The following is a 22,882-nucleotide window of genomic DNA, read 5'->3' on the forward strand; positions in this document are numbered from 1 at the left end:
AAAATTTTAGCCAAGGATGAAACAGATTTTTCACTGCAGAAGATCAGTAGGGCTTGGAAGCTGGAAATACTATGTCTATGAAGAGTAGGAAAGAGATATAATTAAAGTCTGTAGAAGAATCAGTCGACCTCTTTCCCTCTTTCCTATGTCTGTGCACAGATTGCCTGGCATACAGGGATTTAGCTCGCATGCAGAAAAGCAAAATGATGACAAATTTAAGTGAAGTTCTTCAATTAAATGGAACCACCTCCTTGAGGGAAAAATAGGGTAGCTAGTGTAGGAGATGGCACCCCAGCATTAAACAGTCTATCACTGAGGTGTCTGAAAATTTACTGCCAGCTCTCTGCTCACTTAAATTAAGCCAAGTCTGTCAGCCCTTAACAGTGTTTATGGTCAGATTTTTTGTAGTTTCTTAATTAAATGGACAACAAGAATCTCTAGACATTAGGGAAAATCCTCAATGCGAAGTATAATTATCCAAATACTTATTTTAAAGAAAGAGACAAAAAGAAATCTTCCCCACAGGAGAAACAGATATTTTGGGAATAGAACAATATTTAGAAAACATCCTAATTAATGTGTCTAGAGAAATTTAGAAGAGAATGCTTTAATAAAGTGAGAGCAGGTTTACTTGAAAGGAGAAAAAATACTTGATACTAATAAGAAAGCACATTTGAATTTGAACATATAGATATTTACATAAATATCATATCTATATATCTCTGTAAAATGATAAAGTGAAGAAAATCTCCTGGAAAATACCTCAGAAATACCGAAAGGCCGACTAAATGAAATCTGAAGTAAAAGACACAGATAACCTCGTGGATCCAATGTGAGACTAATAGGTCTTCCAGAAGAGCACTGAAAATTCCAAAATCATGGCTGAACAACAAGACTAGAAAGCTAGCTAGAGTGAAACAATTGGGGAAAAATAATTGCATACATCATTCAAAATAAGAGATTGATTGAAAATATAGTAAAAGGATTCTGTGAACTAAAAACAAACTCCTTGAATGAAACTCTAGGAATATTCTCCGTGAGTGGAAAAGTGAATATGTACGAAATCCTGAGAGGAGAACATATAATCCTAGCACATCACTTGTCTCTTTAGTAATAGTTATTAAATAGTCATAATACAAATGCAGTGTATTTATTTATAATTTTAAGAAGCCATCTATAGCCTAGGTGCAGTGGCTCATGCCTGTAATCCCAGAACTTTAGGAGGCCAAGGTGGACGGATCACTTGAGGTAAGGAGTTTGAGACCGGCCTGGACAAAACGGTGAAACTCCGTTTCTACTATAAATAATAAATAAATAATAAATAAATAAATAAGCTGTGTATGGTGGCACGCACCTGTAGTTCCAGCCATTTGGGAGGCTAAGGCAGGAGAATTGCTTGAACCTGGGAGGTAGAGGTTACAGTGAGCCAAAATCGTGCCACTGCACTCCAGCAGGCTGGAAAGCAATAACAGCCTTCTGTAGTCTCACAGTTTTTAGATCTTGAAAGAGGGAAGAGATTGCAATGCATGCAGAATGGATCTTATCCTCAAAATATTTGAAACAGGAGGTAAGTTGAAACTAAATAAAGCTGCAACCAAGTCCCAACTGAGTTTAACTGTTTGGTCCTAAAGTGCTCATTTTTTTCATACTAGTTGCTGAGTTGCTTAGTTCTTATCTAGGGAGCAATATTTATTTACTTTACTTAATAAGGATATTTTAAATACTACATCTAGTTAAAAATAAATAATTAGATATTCAAAGATTCAAGACAAAGTAAATACTACTAACAGAAAAAACAGTCATAGAATTAGATTCAGATGTTGGAATTAATAGACAAACTATTGAAAGAGCTACCAAATATCTTAGAGGAATCCATGAAAAATCAACAAAAAGATGAATTTTAAATTGAATTTTAAAAAGGGAACAAACTGGACATTTTAGAACTAGAAAATATAAAACCTGAAATTACAAATTAATTGGAAGGTTTGGTTTCTGGGAAAATAGAGTAGATGTACTTTTCTACATTCTTCTCACTAAGTACAACTAAAAACCCTGGACATTGTGTAAAAAGCAAACATAAGAAGACTTGAAAAGGTGGAGAAAAGAGGGCAGACTGGCTTAGAGACTTTGAGAATAACGCAATGATGAGTTTCTTAGCTTTCTTCTTGCCTCCTATATTCTAAACTTGGAGCTGCAGAAGCCAGTATCTCAGAAACACAATGGGTACAGAGAAAAAAATAAAAGCCCCAACTAACTGCATTCCTTGTAGCCAAAGAACCAGGCAAGGGGCAGCCTAGCAAGGCAACAGTTACCCATTCCAGTCAAACACCGCAGGAAAAAAACATGTACTCTGTGGTGAGCTGGGCCTTTCACCTCCACCCAGCCTAACAAAGAACCACACCCATCTCTGAAAAGGTTCAATAGGAAGCCGATTGAACCTACTGAGCCTGCGCTCTGAAGCCTGGATTCAGGTTCAACAGGAATCCTGAATTTCTAGGCCCATTGGGCAGGAATGAGATGGTGTTTCCTCCTGCCCCATACTGTTCCTGCAGGAGCACTGTCAGAGAATGTCATAAAAAACAAGACCTAGAATCTCATAACCTAATGTTATGACATCCCTGGAGTGTCATTTCAACAGCCAAAAGCCTCTGTGGCCTGTGGTGCCATTATCCCAGTTTTGCTCAGGCCTGCTGGGCCCCTTCGGCTTGGTAGGCTGCGACTTGCCTGCGCTACTGGCCCGGACGCCTGCCTGCCAAAGGCAACCAGAGTGGTAAGGAGTGTGTGAACAAGCGAGCATGGGATCCAGCCACTGTGCATACCCAGGCACACTGGCTGTGGCAGGACAGGCAGCTCCAGGTGCCAGCATGGACATTAGCTCCCTGCAAGGTTGCAGCTGGACCAGGAGTACCATAAGCAGCTTCCATGGCTGGCACTGGGGAACACATGGTACATGGCAGGTTGGAGACACCAGGAACCACAGAACCCCAAAGAGGGTGTCACAACCCTGGCTTGGTGAGCTCCTAGGTCTGGGGTCCCCAGTGGGCCGCAGCTGTTCCCTCCCTCTCATTATTTGCAACGTAGCAAGCAAGGGGTGTGTTTCAGCCCTGTTTGTGTTACAGCTCTTTAGGCCCCACCAAGGTGTCTTGAGGAGTGTTCAGCTTTCGGCAGAGAGGAGACCCTGGAGTGGGTCTACTCCGGCAGGTTGTCATGGCATCTCTCCTGTCTGGCTGTGTTCGGGGATTTATGGGCTTCAAAGCAGAGGAAATGCATGCTGATTGGTTCATCAGTGGCTGTGAGAAGCCCAGATAAAGGACCATAAATTCCTACTCCAGTCTGTGGGACTGGGAGGCCGACCCCCAGACCTCAGGCCTTCCCCAGCCTGAAGGTAGAGCTTCACCAGGGACCTGCCCCTTTCTGCCCAGGAGCCTGCCTGCCTCCTACAACTATTAGTTGGTGCTAAGGGACGCTTGAAGGCCAGCAGGAGCTGCCTTCAACGCCCCGGTCAGCTTCGCTCTCATGATCACTGGTGCCCGAAGTCTGGAGGGGGTTGAGGAGGCAGGGGGCTGGTGTGACAGTGCTGTACCCAATTTGCCCACACCTGGCCACGTTGCAACAGCACATGGGCTCATCCTCAACTTTGCTCTGAGATCAAATGGGTGCAGGGAGCGGGGAGAGACCAGACAGTGGGAACAGAAATTTCTGAGTCTGCAGCGGCGGGAGGGGCGGGGGACCTTCCTGGGCTCTTGAGAGTGCAGAGATGCCTGGGTCCACAGTTACAGCTGGGCGGCAGGCTGCAGCTGTCCCCGGGTGGGAGGGGGGCCTCCTTCCTTCCTGCTCCCAGTCCCTAAGAACACTGGGATGGTCAGGTCTGCAGCTGCAGCTGGGCGCCCTCAACTGTGCTCAGGGAGCCCGAGGCTCCCATCCTGACAACTCAGAAGAAGGCAGGGCTTCCGACTGTTCCTGGCTTCCGCTAGTTCCATGGAGCATACAGCCCCAACCACGCCTCCTCCGCTGAAGGTGGCATCACGGCAGTGACCACTCTAGATGGGCTGCCGCTGCCATCACTAATACCAAAATATAAAGGTTTCAGTAAAAATCACTCATCATACCAAAACCAAGCAGATCTCAAACTGAATGAAAAAACACACACCAGCTAACAGTGAAATAACAGAGACCTTAGAATCAAGAAAGATAATATAAAATCTCAGAGTCATACAATCTTAGAATCTTAAAATCTTGGAAAAGATTTTAAAGTAGCCATGATTTTTTAAAAAAACTTCATGAGCAATTATGAACACCTTTGAAACAAATGAAAAAATATCCAAAACCTCAGCAAAGGAAGTCCAGCAAAGAAATAAAAGATACAAAGAAAAACCAGATGAAAATTTTAGAAGTGAAAACAAAATAAAACGCCCAGTAGAGAGGCTCAACAGTAGAATGCAGGGGATAGAAGAATGAATTAGCCACCTAATGATAGAATAATAGAAATTACCCAACTAAACAACATAGAGAAAACTGACTGGAAAAAAAAATGTCAGAGCTTCAAGGACTTAGGGGACTATAGCAAAATATTTTAATTTTCAAATATTGAAATGTTAGAAAGAGAGGAGAAACAGCAGGGCTGAAAAAATACTTGAAATAATGGCCGAATGCTTTGCGCATTAAGTAAGAGACATTAAGGATAACATCTGGAAAGCAGCCAGAGAATAATGACACCTTATCTATTGGAGAAAAAAATTTAAAAAACAATGAATTCCTCTTAGCAACCATAGAAGCTAAAAGAAAGCGGCACCATACTTTTTCCAATGCTGAAAGAAAAGACTATCAACCCAAATCTGTATGCTTATCAAATATGTTCTTTAGAAATTAAGGAAAAATCAAGATATTCTCAGATTAAGAGAAACTAATCTGGCAGATATGCCCTAAAAGAATAATTCATATAAGTACTCTAAAGAGAAAGGAAATAATTTTTTAAAAAAGAATGTTGCAATTTTTGGAAGGAAGAAAGAACCTGTCAGCAAAAATATTGGTAAATACTTTAGGCTTTCTTTCTCTTCCTCAATTTTCTAAATTATGCTTTATAGCTAAAGTAAAAATTATAACTCTGTGACTCTAACTGTATGCAGAGAAAATATTTCAGACAATTACATTATGAACAAGGGAATGTAAAGGGATGTAAAGAGAGGTAAGTCTTCTATACTTCACTCAGACTGGTATAATAACGGCACCTGTGAATCATAGATATTATGTAGAACAACCTCTAAAAAAAGATATATAAGAGATACACTCATAGAACACTATTAATAAAATAGAATCCTAAATATAATGTAATCCTGTAACCCATCGGAAGATAAGAACTACAAACTAACATAGCTTCACTGGTGAATTCTACTATACATTTAAAAAAGAAACTCCCACACTTGGAACATTTTGTCTTACAATGGAGGCTAGCATAAACACGATGCCAAATCCCAACAAAGACATTGCAGAAGAAGAAAATTATAGAACAGTATCCTTCATGATCATAATCACAAAAACCTAACCATGTTAGCCTATTTCAGTGTTGTATAAAATGGATAAATCAATCTGAGCAAGTGGGATTTTCTATGAATGCAAATAAGCATGTAAAGAAATAAAAAGGATAGTTCATTAAAAACAAAAGGAAAAAAGATGATTATCTTAATTCATAGAGGAAAAAAGTAATATTTGCTACCTATTTAAATGAAGAATTTATTCAATTTGAATTTTAAAATATCCACTAAAAATCCTGTAGCCAGCAGCATAGTCAGTGATAAAATATTGAGAGTTATCTCCTTAAAGGTCATAAACATGATAAATATTTCTGCCATCACTACTTATACTCACCATTATAATGGAGGTCCTAGTCAGTATTTTAAGGCAAGAAGAAGAAATAAAAGACACAAATATTGAAAAGTAAGAAGACGGTGTTTCTTTATTTGCAGACAATACTGTTGTATATAACAAAAATTCCAAGAAATACACAAGCAGCTAGTTGCCTTGGAAGGTCATAGGTTCAAGACCAATATGCAAAAATCGATCTTATGTGTTTATGCTAGCAGCAAATAAATAGAAAATAAAATAAACAACTTCTGCAATAATATAAAAATTATCAAATTCCTAAGAATAAATTTATCAAAAGATATGTGATATGTTTACCATGAGTCCTACAAAACATTGGTGAGAAAAATGATCCATTAAGTCAAAACAACCCAGTACACATTATCTGCAGAAATTGAAAGCTGCCTCTAAAATGTACATGGAAATGCAAAACAACAAGAAAGGCCCAAATAAAGAAACAAAAACCTAGAATGTTATTATTACTAATTGTTGACAATATAAAGGTAAGAGTGCTATTGTCAGATATAATAAAAATGGAAGAGCATAAGAAAAGAAAGGAATGCTACTTTTTGCATTATAGGAAATGTTGTGTGAACACTGAACAAGACTGAGGAAGAAATAAACTTATAATTATGTTGTTTGATGTTAAAGATATGCTCCATGGAGAAACCAATCATAGTTGTAAAATTATACCGATAGGTGGTAAATTAGGGAAGTAGGGGATAGTATATATGAATTAATCTCACATCTATCATGAGAATAAACCAATAGATATGTCTAAAGCTGGGAGGAAAAGGCGGTGTCAATGTGAAGGAAAATCTCAAATGATGAAGATTAAGGGGAATTGCTCTGGGTACCAGGACTGGAAATGGGGAAAGAGGAGCTCAGAGATGGTTGCTTTTTATTATATTGTTTTATTTCTTTATACGTCTTACTATGATAAGACTTCATAACATGTATTAATTGGTAAGTTAAAAAGCAAAGTACTTAAATTCAAAATATGATATCCAAGAGAAGAATGTGCATTAAAATAAGTGACATCATAAAGTTAAAAAGGCGATGACCAATTAAGTCATCTTGGGATATAGGGGGAAGAAACTTTCATATTCAGCTGTTGAATCCATCTTTATTTTTATTTTTCATTTTCTTATTTTTTTTCAGGGGAATGACTATATTGTTTTAATAAAAATATACATATTTATCATTAAAAATTTAATAGAAAGTTGCAGACAAAATGTAAAATACTTCTTCTAGTTCCGTCTTTATTCATCACCAGCATTATTCTTAGCCAACTGTTCTATGAGCTGTTAAGTTTGGAGGGATGAGTGGTTGGGCAGAGAAATAAAGAAAAAAAATTGTATAACATGGCATCAAAGTGTAATACTATTTTAACATAAGAATTAATCTTCATTTAAATTTTACATAGAAAAATCTCATAAAAAATAAGGGAAAGGACTGCTTAACTTCAAAAACTATTTCATCACCTCAAAAGATACTATTTCATAGTAGATCCCTCTAATCCTTAGAAACTGAAAAACATTGCTCTTGAGTTGCCATTTTTAGCTGCATGTTTTAACCTCAGACAGTACCAGTTGACCTCTGCTATGAGAGACAAAAGTATTAACTCTTTACACTTGCTCCCAGCTTCCATCTCCACCTCTCAAATTTTTTATTAGTTATGTGTCATGCTATTTAATACATGTTATATTTATATGTCATAATTTTATTGTTAAGCTTACATTTACCTTTATTTGGTAACCACAATTATTGTAGGAAATAATCTTGATTATCATTCCAGATGTTTGACAGTGGTTTCTCCGTTCTGAAGTGATTATTTTCACTTTTGAGTTTTGAGTAGTTTTCATAACAAGTGTTTATCACATTTGAATGGAGAATATGGGAGTTCGGATTTTGTTTTTCTCTTTTTGTAAGAAATACAGAAGCATGTTTCAGAAGAATTTTGGTTGTCATTTGATTTGTCTGATATCTTGCCTGAGTCTAATATTTTGAATCACACATTCCCTCAGAACCTTCTAGAAATTGCTCTATTGTCTTCTGACATTGAATATAACTTTCAAGAAGTCTAAAGCCAACCTAAACTTTCTTCTGCCTGGATTCAATATGCCATTTTATGCCAGAATAAGTGAAGATTGCTTCATTTTTGAATTTCAGTGACAATTAGAATTTGTCTTGGGGTGGGTGGTTTTGTCGTCAAGAATTTGTCTTTGCAAAGGAGATCAATTCTGCTGTATTTCTCTCAGTTTTGTCTCCACCTTCCATGCATCTATTTACTTTTTTTTTTCTTGCATCAAAATTAGATCCTTCATATGTAGAAACTTTTTGGAATACCATTCTTCATAGCATTAATCACAAAATATGAACAGGGAGGGTACTGATCTTGCCTGTAGAAATAAATATTAGCAGATAATTGTGCAAATAGGACACAATAGACTAGTCTACTCCTAGGGAATACCAGAGACTTATAAATAAACACATAAGTCAGTGGCTGCACTCATCTATTACAGCCTCTTAAAAGCACAACCTTTGTTGCATTGTATCTGGGATATGCAGGAGGCTTGTCTAATTTTAAGATATAACGTTGCCTCTGACCATCATCTAATAGTCAAGAATATCTTAGTAACAAATTAAGGCTAATTGGTTCGGATTTCTGAAGGAGAAAAAAATACAAGTCTCCCACAATAATCCGATGGTTTATTTAACCATTTAAGCCAGTGAAATTAATGGGGCTGGTCTTTTGTTTAAGAAAACTTCGTTAATGTTTATGATTTAACATCCTATCCTACATTGACCAGGCATTTGCTGACATAAATTTAGTGCAAAATCGCCAGTTATTTTAATTTATGAATTGTTAGTACTAGCAGAATGTGTAGCACAGCTGTTACTCAATATTAGAAGGACATTTTTAAACATAATTTTTCTACATGATTAAAGACTATTGTAGAAGCAGAAGCTTAAAAATCAGTTTCACAAACTATTTTGCATCCTTATTGTTACAATATAATATTTGGAAAAAAAAGGAATATGAAGCTGTAAAATATGTATCATCATTAATTCCCGTTCTGAAAAGTAATATTGCATTCTAAGATGTTGGAAATGTTGTTTACCTTTTCCTTTTGGAAAGATTTGTTGTAGATACAATGCAACACCAAAAATATATTATACACACACTTTATCTTAAGAACTGGACTAGACATTGGTATCATAGAAAAATCTGTCATGTTGGAATTCATTTATTTGGAAAGGAAATTCAATTGATATTTAATTGAATTCATAAAATCACAGAAAATGTTTAGACATGAAAAGTGAATCTAGTACAATCTACTTATTTTACAAAATGGGATTTTTTTCCAAACTATGGAGAGTCTAATATAATTTTTTTTAAAACAGGGCAAAAGCAGTGACTTAGCGAGTCCTTCTTTCAATAAGTACAAAACAGAAATTAACTGGGCTTACAACATGATGGTAATCTAGCTCCTTATCCTGATTTCTTTTCACCTTACACTTAAGATTCTAGATCTGTGGCTTAAAATTTTATCAGAAGTTTGACGCAACTGATGTTTTAGCAAGTAATCCCAACGTTGTTTCCTGTAGGACAGGCTGATAATAGCAACCACTGATTCTATGTAACGTATTGTATCTGATAGACTGCCATCTTCTTTTACAGGTTCAGGAACAGGCCAGATGTGAGTTCAGCTTCTTCACTTATCGGGATTTTCTTAGGAAAGTCTGTTTCAGTGATGAGTCGAGGAAATGATTTCCTACTGCTCTGATGTTTTATGTTCATTTTTGTTTTAAAGAGAAAGATAGGGTGTACTTTCCAGGATTCTGTAAGAACTCAAATGTGGTAGTTTTCTCCGGGGTCTCAACTCTGTGTATTGTAGTTTGAGTAAAAAGAACGGTCCTGGTTCTACCACTGGGAAATACATATATTTTGTTTCTTCATGAAGCTTGCTTTTCAGCAGTTAAGCATAAGTAGACCAGTTCCATTTGAACTGAATTGCCAAGTTTGAAAGGACTGGGAAGAGAATCCCCACTTTGCAAGACAATACGGTGATGGCTGAAGATGGCAAGCATTTGGCAAAATACCATATTTGGCAAGCTCTTAGATGTTTTCTATAAACTCTTTCAGATATTTCAAGGATAAAGGAATTGTTCTTTTTTCAGATATATCATTGTTCATAAAGTCGTTTGACCTTGTTTCTTGGCTAATGCAAAGTCTTCTAAGTTTTTCTTTGAAAGGAGTTAAGAGCTACCATTTTTACTAAAAATTTTTATGTAACATATTTTTGTTGTTCCCCCTGCCTTTCAGTGTTGCACTTTCAATATGCCATTTGCAACAAAAATTTTAACTTGGGGGATAAAGAAAGAAGTAGTAATGCACATTCATCCATTAATTCTTTGCTCCTTCAACAAATAGTTATTGGATGCCTCCTATCACCAGCCACATTCAATACAAATGGATTAAGGTATTTTCCCTGTACTCATGTGGCTCACAGCCCACTCTCTAACAGGGTACATGGAATTAACTAAGAAATCGGCACTAGGAGAATGCTTCTTAAGTGTAGTCTTTACCTTGACTCTATGATTCTTACAGTATGAAGGCCAGAAATAGTGACACCTTCTGAACTGAGAAGATAATATGAGAAGTTGTTCATCCTTTCAAGTCCTTTAACATACTGGACAGTTTACAGTTTTGGTATATTCTGAATGAGGATGTATAGAAGTTAATTCAGCTTGCAATATTGTCTAACTGGTTCAAATAGATATAGGGCTTACATCCTGGAAAGGATTGATGAAAATGAAGTTCCCCACAACTGACTCTATGCAAATCCTCAATTCCAAGTTTGTTTTAAAATCAAGAAAATAATTACCTTGGTCAATGCCATCGAGCACATACTCCTTCATTGTGTTCTGGCAGAAACTCAGAAAACCAATTCAGCAACTTAAAATTAAGTCCTCACAGGCAAACATGTCCCAACTAGGCCATTTCTGGACAGTGAGATTTCCTTCCCTGTTGGGTTCTAACTTACCTCAATGTTTTAGGCTACCTTAGCAGCAGAAAGACAAAAATTTGGTACTTTTGGCCTCCATTTAAGTGTTTCAGGCAGACAGCAAAGTAAGGTAGCTATTTTTAAAAAATCATTCCTGGAACACGCGGAAAAGAATTGTCACTTCTCAAAAGTCTGAAAGGAAGTCTGCTAACACCGAGTTTTTGAGAGAGAAAGAAACAAAATCAATGACGAGAAATAATTCTCAGATTTCTGTTGAATGAAATGTTCTGATTAACACTAAAAATGTAATTCACTATACAGTAACATTTTAGGCTGAAGAGTGATTTCACTAGAGAGGTTTCTAAAGCATGGAGTGAGGAAAGCAATCACTTAAAAAAATTCTCTAAATATGAGAAGAAATTTTAATCTGGAAGTTTATTATATCTCTCTAGAATTTTACAACGCAACAGAAGCAGACTTGTGCCTCAGATTGCTGAGATGTAGTTACAGCATCAGTGAACGCTCATCATCTTCCCAAGCTGCACATGTGACCTCCAGCATCTTGAATTCAGACCAGCCCATGCTTGCATGCAGCTCCCTAACTTAGCAATTCCAGTGTTGGTCTTTGTTTTGTTTTGCTGCCAAGCCTCCTACTATGGTGTCTTCTTCACGGAAGTATTTCTACATTACATTGTCCGGGACAAAGCTATTTTGTATGCACAGAAACTCACTTCAGGACTTTAAACTATTTTCTATTCTACAGTGGTTAATTTTTCATTTATGTGGCATCTTACTGAAGAGTAGTCAGCGTAGTTAACAATACAGTGTGAAACAATAAATATTTTACTGGATATATAATCTCCACAATTTAAAAGTTTTATTTTCTGTGTGGATCTGTATAAAGCTAGAAATGTTAACATTTTGTGGATGCACATTTTTAATAATACACTCTATAATCACTATCAAACAAATGACCTGCACTTTAATAGGCGCTCCAGACATTAGCTGCCATTTCTGCTAAACTCAGTAAACTCTAATAAAGGTGTTTTATGGGAAGAGGTTTTTTTTTTTTTTAAGAAGATATATTACTTAGATTTCATCAGCACATAAAAATGTTATCTTGGGAACACTGGAAGATTCATATATTTCTAAATTACAACACATTCCTGTCACTTTCACATGAGATCATTCTAATTTTTTTTAAATCATAGTTTAGATTGGGTCATGTTTCACACTTTATTCCATTTGAATTAATGATGTTATTTACTTGGAACTTGATTGTATACTTGCCTTACATTCTATGAGGTAGTTCATAAGAGGCAGCAACATAATAAAGAAGGAAAATGTTGTTTACTCTCTTTCCCAATTCTCAGGAGCTTGGTGTAAATTCTACCCAATAAAACGTGTTTAGTTTGTTTCTGTATTCCTTTAAGGCTCAATATACAGAAGCAGGCAGCAGGAGTGCTCAGAGTCACAGTCTTTGTAGGATTTTACTCCTGAGCACCCGCAGTGCTTGCCCTTGATCTGGGAAACAAACGTATTCTCAACTCTGGAACTCCTTGATCCAAGAAACAAAACTGTCTCCTGCCATGGAACTTCAGCTTCAGGAGTTGTTTTCGCCTCTCCAGCCCCAGGAGAGGCCAATAATCTCAGATAGCAAGGACTCAAGTGAATTGTGCACAACAAATATTTTCTCAGAGCAGCTATATGCATTAAATGAGAAGTGTATACTAAACAAAATTCCTTGTATTTCTAGAAATGCTTAATTTGGCTCCTATCAATGAAATCCAAACCTAAACATGAGTCTAGTGAAAGGCCAGAGGAATGACCACATAAGCCAAGGGGTCAGGAAGGAGAAGAACAATTGGCATCAGAGCAACAAGGGAATAGAGGAGAATAAACTTCTCTTGGTGTACATTTCAACCCCAAGAGCTTCTGTGCGTAATTTTGTCATCACAGAAAACACTGTGGAGTTCAGTAACAAGGTTAGCATGCCAGGCACCCCAGACCTTGGTTATTTAAAATGCCAGTTACTTACAGACCTCTGATTGTTGTGGCTCATGGGTTGAGGACAAAAGCATTCTAGCACCCTCTGGCATTGTCACCATTCTAAAGCCCTAACAGCATTTTCAGGTAGCCCTTCAAATTTCTGTGAGCCACAGGCAGGTAGCCATACTCCAGAGGCTGCAACTGACCAATGTGAAGTTAGAAATTAGTTTCTTATCATGGGGGGAAAACCACAAGAATCAGTGAAGCTGAATGGTGCCAGCAACCTTGGTAAGTCACTTGAATAATTTTGATCTTATATTCCCCATTTTATAGAATCCAGGCACAAATGGGAGACTGCTGACATTTAGGTTTCAAATGAAATATGGTCATAGGGCTCTAGGCTTACATTTCTATCATTCTTTCTTGAGATGTTGAGGAGGATAGCTTACATTGTTCTTCAAATCTGGCTCAACCAAATTTGTGTAGGTCTGAAATTATCCACCACCAATCTCAGCTGTTACTCAGAACAAACCATGGAGTTTAGCCCCTTTATCTTTTTATCCATAAAATAACCACACTTAAAATCCAACAGTGACAACAAAATAAAGATAACTGAACAAATACCACCTCCCCAAAAACCCTCCAAACAAGAAATAAGTGTAAACAAAAAGTGACCACTCTAAGACCATTTTGCATTGAGAAGAATACAGCAATACACAGGGAGATAGAGAGGGCTTAGATTTCATCATCACAAAACCCTTAAGATTGATTTTGGGACCTCCCTGTTCTTCAGAAACCCTGAGCATTCATTTGTGCCAATCTGAGTTCTAGCTCTCAGCAATTGCTCTCCCTTCTTAAAATCCACCTTGAAACCTGCACATTCTGCACATGTATCCCTGAACTTAAAGTAAAACTTTTAAAAAAGGAGCAAAAAAAAGAATCCACTTGTCCCTGCCCGGAACTATAAAAGATTTTCAAAAAGTTCGTGGAAAATACATGTTATGCAAAAATTATGCATGGATTTCAAAAAATTTTGCACCAAAATAAACTCATATTAACTTTTCATAGCATGTGTGAACAGGGTCTCGTTTGAGGTCCTAAAAAGGATAAGATATCAGTTTGAAAACAACTCTATTGCAGCAACATTGAATTCTGCTAAAATTGAAGCAAGAATAAACATTAAATTTATGGTAAAGCTTGGGTGGAAGAACAGTGAAATCATTAATGCTTTATGAAAAGTTTATGGGGACGATGCTTCAAAGATATCAGCAGTTTAAAAATGGATAACTTATTTTAAAAAGGGACAAGACCATGTTGAAGATGAAGCCTGTGGTAGCAAACCTTTCACCTTAATTTGTGAGGAAAAAAATGAACCTTGTTTGTACCGATTGAAGAGGACTGATGCTTAACAGCAGAAACAATAGCCAGCAACATACATGTCTCAATTGATCCAGCTTACATAATTATGACTGAAAAATTAAAATTAAGCAAACTTTCCACTGGATGGGCAGAAAAACTATTGTACTCAGATCAGCTGCAGACAAGAGCAGAACTTTCAATGGGAACTTCAAACAAATGGAACCAAGATTTTGAAGCATTTCTTTGAAGAATTGTAATGGGGGATAAAACATGCCTTCATCAGTATGATCCTGAAGACAAAGTATAATCAAAACAGTGGCTACCAACAGGTGGAGGCGGTCCAGTCAAAGCAAAAGAAGAGCTGTCCAGAGCAAAAGTCATTGCAACAGTTTTGTGAGGTGCTCAAGGGATTTTGTTTCTTGACTTTCTGCATGTCCAAAGAACAATAGCATTTGTGTATTATGAGAGTGTTTTCAGAAAGTTAGCCACAACTTTAGCAGAAAAACTCCAGGAAAGCTTCATCAGAGAGTTTTTCTCTACCAAGACGATCCTCCTGTTCATTCCTTTAATCAAACAAGGGCAATTTTGTGAGAGTTTCAATAGGAAATTATTAGGCATCCATTTTACAGTCCTGATTTGGCTCCTTCTGACTTATATTTGTTTCCTAAGCTTAAAAAATCCAGAAAGGGCACCCATTCTTCTTCAGTTAATAAGGTAAAAAGACTTAATTTACATGGTTAAATTCCTGGGACCCATAGTTCTTTAGGAATGGACTAAATGACTACTATTGTTGCTTACAAAAGTTTCTTGAACCTGATAGAGGTAGTGTTCAGAAACAAAGTTTCTATTTTTTATTTGTTTCCTTGAATTCCATTTTTCATGAATTTTTAAAGTCTCCTCATGTATATGTATAAACATATAGATGAGTTATATATAAACAAATAAATGTATACATATGTAAATATATACAAATGTTATATATTTTTAATGCATATTTACACATAAACCTAAGCTCAGCCTTCTGTGAGTTATCAAAAATCTTTACAATATTTTATTCCTAAAAATGATCCATATGTTCTAGGTTTCACTATTTCTTCCTCCCTAACTGCAATGAAAGAGGTATATTTATCTGTTTCTACAAAACCTTGGTTTTCAATGCCCTTTTCATCCTCCTTCCCTTTTATGTGTAATACGAGGTATCCAAACTGAATTGTTCTTTTAAGTTTCCTACTGTCTCTAGAAATCTATGAAATAACTTCATGTTTTATGAATTTAAAGTACTTGAGAATTGGCAAAAATCTTTATGCTTATGAAGATATATTGATGGCTCCAAGGCTCAGAGAAGAATGGCTGGAGGAAGGTGAAGGCTTGCATATGAGAACATTGTGCTTAGAGAGAGGTTCAAGAGGCCCTTTGTGTGTTAGGCTGGTACCTAAGGTTTAGAAATAAAGTAAACGGTTGGTTATGGGACTGATGAGGTGTATTTCTCCATTGATTAGTGAAAGATATTTTCCCTCAGTTGTGAACATCAAAGGTGGTGTAACAACATAAAAGGAGCTACCACTGGGTGACAACCCAAGAGACACTTCACCCTGTCATGATTTTGCTGCATCTGCAGTGATTAAGTATATGATACTTAATTTTATAGGTCTGGAGCTAGAAATGCTCAGGATAGAATAAGTTGACTCACAGGAATCTGCAGTATAACACCACGTGCCAATTAATGAATTTACTAGGGAAATCCTCCTGTGTCTTTAGATGCCACGTGGGTCTTTGCTCTAAGCTATCATTACCATGTGTTGGCTTTAATGTTTTGTTCTCAGAGGCAACATTATTTTTCTCATTTGCAATTGCTTTGGGGTCACCTCAAGGTAGCCACCAACTTATTTTTTAGAAGTTTGATGGCCAGAGAAATGTAGTGGAGTCAGAATTGAATTAGATGGGTTGACTGCAAATTTAACTGCCTTTTCATTATGCCAAACTACATTGAATACAGCAAATTAAGGTAAAACAAATTATACTGTATAATAATAGGATATGTTAATATTATTTTTCCCCCTGTTGTAAAATAGAGACTAAATGCCTAAAAACAGTTTTAAACATAATAAAATTTAAACACTATTCTTTTGTGCTTTTTTATTTAGCATACACATTTAAAAGCAATTAACTTTGAACTTGTAATGATTGCACTTAGAAATTATGGTAGCATTTGGTTGCATAAAATATTTATTCAGTTCAACATCAATAAAACCGTTGAAACTGAGTGTTGTAAATAAGAATGATAGTTTAAGGTAATCTGATGTATGAGGTCATTTCTTAATATGTTTAATTTCAAAAATTTAGGATTTAACCATTCAAATCACTAAATATGATCATTAAGGACAACAAAGATTTTAAGTCATCTAGTCTACCTTCTCAATTTTGCCTAATTGTTTCTTATAGTAAACTGCCACATTTACTTTCTCCCTTGTTTTAAATATCTTAAGAGATAGCCCTTCTCTAACATTGTCATAAAAGATACTTTTCAGAGGTTAATAGATTTCACAACCAGGTAGTTTCTTCATGAAATTTAGCCTGAATTTTTTTTTTTCTTTTTTAAAAAAATTTACTCAGCCGAGCATAGTGGCTCATGCCTGTAATCTCAGCACTTTCGGAGGCCGAGGCAGTCGGATCACTTGAGGTCAGGAGTTCGAGACCAGCCTGGTCAACATGGTGAAACTCCTTCTCTACTAAAAATACAAATATTAGCCGAGTGCAGTGGCAAGCATCTGTAATCCCAGCTACTCAGGAGGCTGAGGCAGGAAAATCACTTGAACCTGGGAATTGGAGGTTGCAGTGAGCCGAGATCACTCAAGTGATCTGTCCAACTCAGCCTCCCAAAGTGCTAAGATTACAGGCGTGAGCCGCTAAGGCTGGCAGATATACCTACACTTCATGTAAGTAAATGAGTTCCTGGCAAACTGTGTACAAATCCAGTGATGCACACTAAATGGTATCTTTTTTTTTTCATGAAACAGTACAAATTATTACTTTTATTAAATCTTGACTCTTGAATGCTTACATTTTGGAATTCCTTGTGAAGAAACAAACTCATTAATACATAATAGGTTTATTGTTACATTGGAAAACACCTACGCTGAATTTTGAAGTATAATAATTATTTCACAGAAAAAATGCTTGCTTGATTTTTTTTTTTATTATACTTTAAGTTCTAGGGTACATGTGCATAACGTGCAGGTTTATTACATATGTATACTTGTGCCATGTTGGTGTGCTGCACCCATCAACTTGTCAGCACCCATCAACTCATCATTTACATCAGGTATAACTCCCAATGCAATCCCTCCCCACTCCCCACTCCCCCGTGATAGGCCCCCGTGTGTGATGTTCCCTGTTCCAAATAGATTTTTTTACAAAAGTTCTTACAAAAGGTAAAAAATCAAAATTTCCTTTTTCTCTGTGTATCTATAGGGAAGAGGATTGGAAATCCTCTTTATTTGAGTGTTTTGGAAACCAGGTATGGACAAGATCCATGATCCATTACAAGATCCAACATGTGTAGAGCTTTCAAAGTATTTTTACATGTTTTATCTCATTTTTCCTTCTCAACCCTATATAAGATACGTAACGCTATTTCCATTTTATGAACAAGAAAACCAAATCTCAGAGAGTTTCATGGACTTGCTCCGGATGATAAAGTGGAAAATGGAAGAAACATATCTTACCAAGGTCTGTTGCTTCCAAATTTAGCAATTGTAAAAATAAGGAGCCTGGTAACTGAGGACAGAATTTGAGATCATGCATCGTGTTTGAAATCTTGGTTCTTCCATTGAATTTAGGCTACTATCAGCCAATTAGATAACCTTCATAAACCTGAGTTTTCTCATTTAAAAATGGAAAGAATATTCTATATTTCCAATGGATGATGTGAGGGGTTAGATAAGGTAACCCATGAAATACTTAACTATGTGGAAGCGCACATCACTGACCTTCCTCCTGTTTGCACTGCCCACTACAATGAAAGTACAAATTTAGATTTTCTAACACTCAGTCATAGCTGTCTTCTAAAATCTTGACATGGTCCAGTAGAGAAGTTTTCCTAAGAAAATATGCATCTTCAAGGACCTATGAGTTGGTATTATGTGTTCCTTAAAAGAAAGAAATAAACGTAATTATTATTGTCTATTGTAATACTTGATGCTTTTGAAATTTAAACAATAATAATGAAAATCTCTGCTAAATTTTCTCAGTGAAAAGCACTGGTAGTCTAAAACAGTATTTTTTACACCAAGACAATAGTTGTTACACAAAGACTTTCCCAGTGTAATCCAGGCATGAATACTTTAAATAGTTCTCCCACTTTACAGAAGAAAGCCAGAGCCTGTTTCCATTGCAGATTACACTGTGGCCCTTTGCCATGGGATATGAAACCTCCAGAGCTCCTAACAATATGGAAATACTGGTAAGAGCAGCCCCTTCAGTACAAACCGAGGGACCTTACACACATAGCACTTCCTGGCTTTTCCTCAGAATACATTGGCCCATACTGAGACATTCTGAATTCAGAATACAGGAAACAGTGAAATAGTAGAGATTAGTGACACTTCGTCTTATCAGCATAATAAGAATATTTTATAGAAAATGTTGAGCTTTGTCTGAGTTCTGTAATTCTGGAAAACATAATTAAAGAAATTTAAAATAAAGAAATTCCCTTCTTTTTTTTTTTTATTTTTTTGTTCTGGGAGACTGCTTACTGCAAAGAACTACCCATTCTCATATAATTTAGATAAATTCTGTGGATAATCCCATTGTTTATTTAGCCCCAGGCCAGACTCAGGCTTTCCAAATTTCCATTCTTTGCTTCATAAGTGAGTAGCTGAACTACTTGTCCCCACTGACCAATCAGAACAAAGCACTCGTTGATCTGATTTGATCAATCTTTTGTTAAGCTTCTCTCCTTCCCACTGGACCTTCAACATTGACCCACGTTAGCCTGAGCCTGCAGAATAGGAAACAGTCCCTCTTTAGTGACCTTTCCTCAACACTACTGGACCACAAAAAGCTGTATTTCCTGATCAGTTGCTAAATTCGAGTTCTTTTTAGCCTTGTCTACTCCTCCCCATGAAAGAAAAGCCCTTTTCTGCCTGACCTTCAAGGCACTCACTGATCTTGCAGTCAGAGTATTCTCCATATTGCAATAATCTTTCTAATAGTCTTTCTTTGTGTAAGTCTAGACTTGTCTTTATTTCACAACACATTAGATAAAGCAGATAAAATATTATGAGATTTCTCCCAGATTTGGTGAAGTTTATGTAATGAGAGAGTTAACATATATTTTATCAAATTGCATTAAGAAATACATATTCTAGCTGCAGTGAATTCTCACCAGTGTTGAGAAATAAACTTACTTAAAACTTACAGTAAAACATTTTAGATATCAGGTTAAAATGTGAAAGAGGATACATAGTTTTGCAAAATTATTGTAGGAGATACTTGAGCAAAAGAATTTGAGGACCTTAGCTCTAACAAACAACACCTAGGGAAGCAAATCATTGAAAAGATATGGTTCTATTTCAGGTTTGCTTCTGGAGGTCTTCTGATTTAGGACTTCTCCCTCTGAGAAAGGAGAAAGACATTTGAATTCACATCTTTTGAAAACATGTCTTAAAATGGGTTATTTGACTTTATCTCCTGAGTGAGTGGGGAGCGTGTGTAGTGAGAAGTGCCATGTGTGCTGCTGAAGCTGGAGTTCTGGGAAGGCTGGGCCTGGGTAGTGGGCAGGACAGTCCCTCAGAGTGTGAAAGAAAGTAGAAGTCAAAACACAGAATTGACCAGATGCAGTGGCTCACCTCTGTAATCCCAGCAAAACTTTGGGAGGGCGAGGTGGGCAGATCATGAGGTCAAGAGATTGAGACTATCCTGGCCAACATGGTGAAACCTCATCTTTACTAAAAATACAAAAGTTAGTTGGGCGTGGTTGCGCGCCTGTAGTCCCAGCCACTTGGGAGGCTGAGGCAGGAGAATGGGTTGAACTAGGGAGGCAGAGGTTGCAGTGAGCCGAGATTGCACCATTACACTCCAGCCTGGTGACACAGCGAGACACCATCTCAAAAACAAACAAACAAACAAACAAAAACACAGACTTGCACAAAGGTGGCCTGGGGGAGCCTTGAGGCAGCCTCGAAGGATCAGGATGTATAATTACATGGCCGAGATGGAAACCAGAGACAGTGACAGAGATAGAAGGAAATGTTTGGTCAATGGGAAGGGCCAGGTTTTAATGGGAACCTGGTGTCTTATCCAAGGGCACAGAGGAATCTATTAAGGGCCTTGAGCTGATTAGGATGTGTCTGAGACCAAAGGGTAGAGTAAAATGTTTAGAAATGGACTTCTTATATCAGTTCTTATATTTTAATGATTGTTTCTGGCTTATTCAAGACTTGCAGCTTCACTTCACTAATGATATAAACACAAAATACATTGTGCTACTACTTTCTAGGGTTTTTGTTTCAGTTTCCCAATTTATCTCATCTAATAAATATTTTGCAGCATATAAGCTTGAAATGCATTTAGTTAATGTTGATTACCTCCTCACCTCTCTCTAAGTTTGACTTTTGCTAAAATAATGGCATCCATAGGAGGTCTTTCTTGTATCACTCAGAGTTGGCAGATGTTGCTGAAAGACTACCCACAAAGGTGTGGGCAAGCCATGCTGAGGTGCCAAGAGACTTAGCAGCAACAGGAGGCTGTGAGTATTTCTAAGCAGGAGGAGCATGGGATGGGGAGAGCATGGCCAGTGTCCAGCGAGAACAAAGACTGCAGGAGGGTTCTGGGGCTGAACTTGGAGCTGTGCAGAGACGTGGGATTTACCAGAGATGCAGCCACCAAGCACACGGAGTAGTGAGGAAACCATCTGGTCTCTCTCCTCCCATTCCTTTACTCTCTTCTTGTGCCTCCCACTGGCCTAACAAACTGAAAGCCAACAGGCAAGGGAGCCCAGGGAAAGCCTCACAGGAGGATGACCTCCCAGGCCTTACAACAAAGCAGGTAAGACCGGAAAATATTCGGAGAGGTAAAATAAGGGGGTCTAATTCTCAAGGTTGGATGCCTTATATATTTTACTAACTTTTTCTTCCCAAACCTCCTTCACTGAATGTGTTTTGAATATCCTCCTCATCTTGTTTCCTTTTTATTCGGCAAACTTTTGTATGTATTGATTTTTGTTAATTTGGTGGAACATAATGCTGAATGTAAATAATAATTATGATAAAATAGTATAATTTTTATCAAAATCAAGATAGAAATTGATTTGGTAACCTACTTATCTACTAGTCTTTTAACTTTATTAAACAATCAAAAATTCTGGTATTGATTTGTTCTTTAAAAATCATATTTATTACTTCTAATTGAATTAACTTATTGGTTTTTCAATTTTTGAAAAAATAACAAATTTCCAGAATTGTCTTTGTTCACTTCCATAAAATTAAGCACTGGCTTTTCCCACTATCTCCTTTTTTATATCTGTATTTTGTATCTTTCAAAAAATGCTTCTTATTGTTAAAGATGATAACAGCCACCTTAAATTTCTATAGATATTTAAATTTGTAAATATGTCTTTGAATAATAGATATTTTAATAACATTTTTATATTCAATATATTTAAGTGGTAGTGGATGCACTAAAGGTACACTTGAAACATGAATTAAACTTACAATGTGTTTATTCAACAAACGTCTATCTACTGAGCACCCACACTGCACACGATGTTAATGGCTGGCATTTACTGAGTGTTTAACATGTGCCAGACACTGTGCTAAATACCTTCAAGGGATTATTTCACACTCTCACGATAACATTGTGAAATAGGTTTTATTATTATTTTCACAGTTGTCTCTTGGAGAAAGTGAAGCAGAGTGCTGGTGAATAATTGTTATGTTAACCCAAAAAGTCTGAGCCTTGAAACAATTTTTCAGTCTTTATGTACCTGATGTGGTTTACAAAGAATGATAAAGAATTGCTCTGTCTCAATTGAACTTATGTCCTCTTGGCATAGATCAAGGATGAACAACCTACAGCCCAAATCTGGTTTTATACTTGGTTTTATAAATAAAGTTTTATTGAAATGCAGTCCCACTCATTTGTTTATGTATTTTCTGTGATTGGTTTTGTTTTTGCTACAAGGGCACAGTTGAATAATTATGACAAATACTGTATACTTGCAAGGACTAAAATATTTAGTGTATGACCCTTTACAGAAAAAGTTTGCCAGCCTCTGCCATAGATGTCTACAGAATTAATTACAAAATAAGGCAGTCTGTATCCAGCGTTATTAAAGGAAAAAACATGAACTGCAAAGAACAAATGATTAATTACAGTTTGAAAACAGGAGTGGGAAGTTTTTATGAAGATGACTGTATTAATCAGTGTTCTTCAGAGAAACAGAACCAATATGGCATATACAGACATAGAAGAGATTATTTATTATGGGAATTGGCTAAGAAATCTCAAGATACGCTGTTTGCAAGCTGGAGAACCAGGAAGGTTGGTGGTGTAAATCAATCTGAGTCTGAAGGCTTGAAAACAAGGAGGGCTGTTGGTGTTAAATCCTGGAGTCTGAAGGGCTCAGAATCTGGAGTCCTAATGTCTGAAGGCAAGAAATGATG

Source organism: Colobus angolensis, unplaced genomic scaffold (genome assembly GCF_000951035.1).
Source record: "Colobus angolensis palliatus isolate OR3802 unplaced genomic scaffold, Cang.pa_1.0 Scaffold186, whole genome shotgun sequence".
Classification (NCBI taxonomy): Eukaryota; Metazoa; Chordata; class Mammalia; order Primates; family Cercopithecidae; genus Colobus; species Colobus angolensis.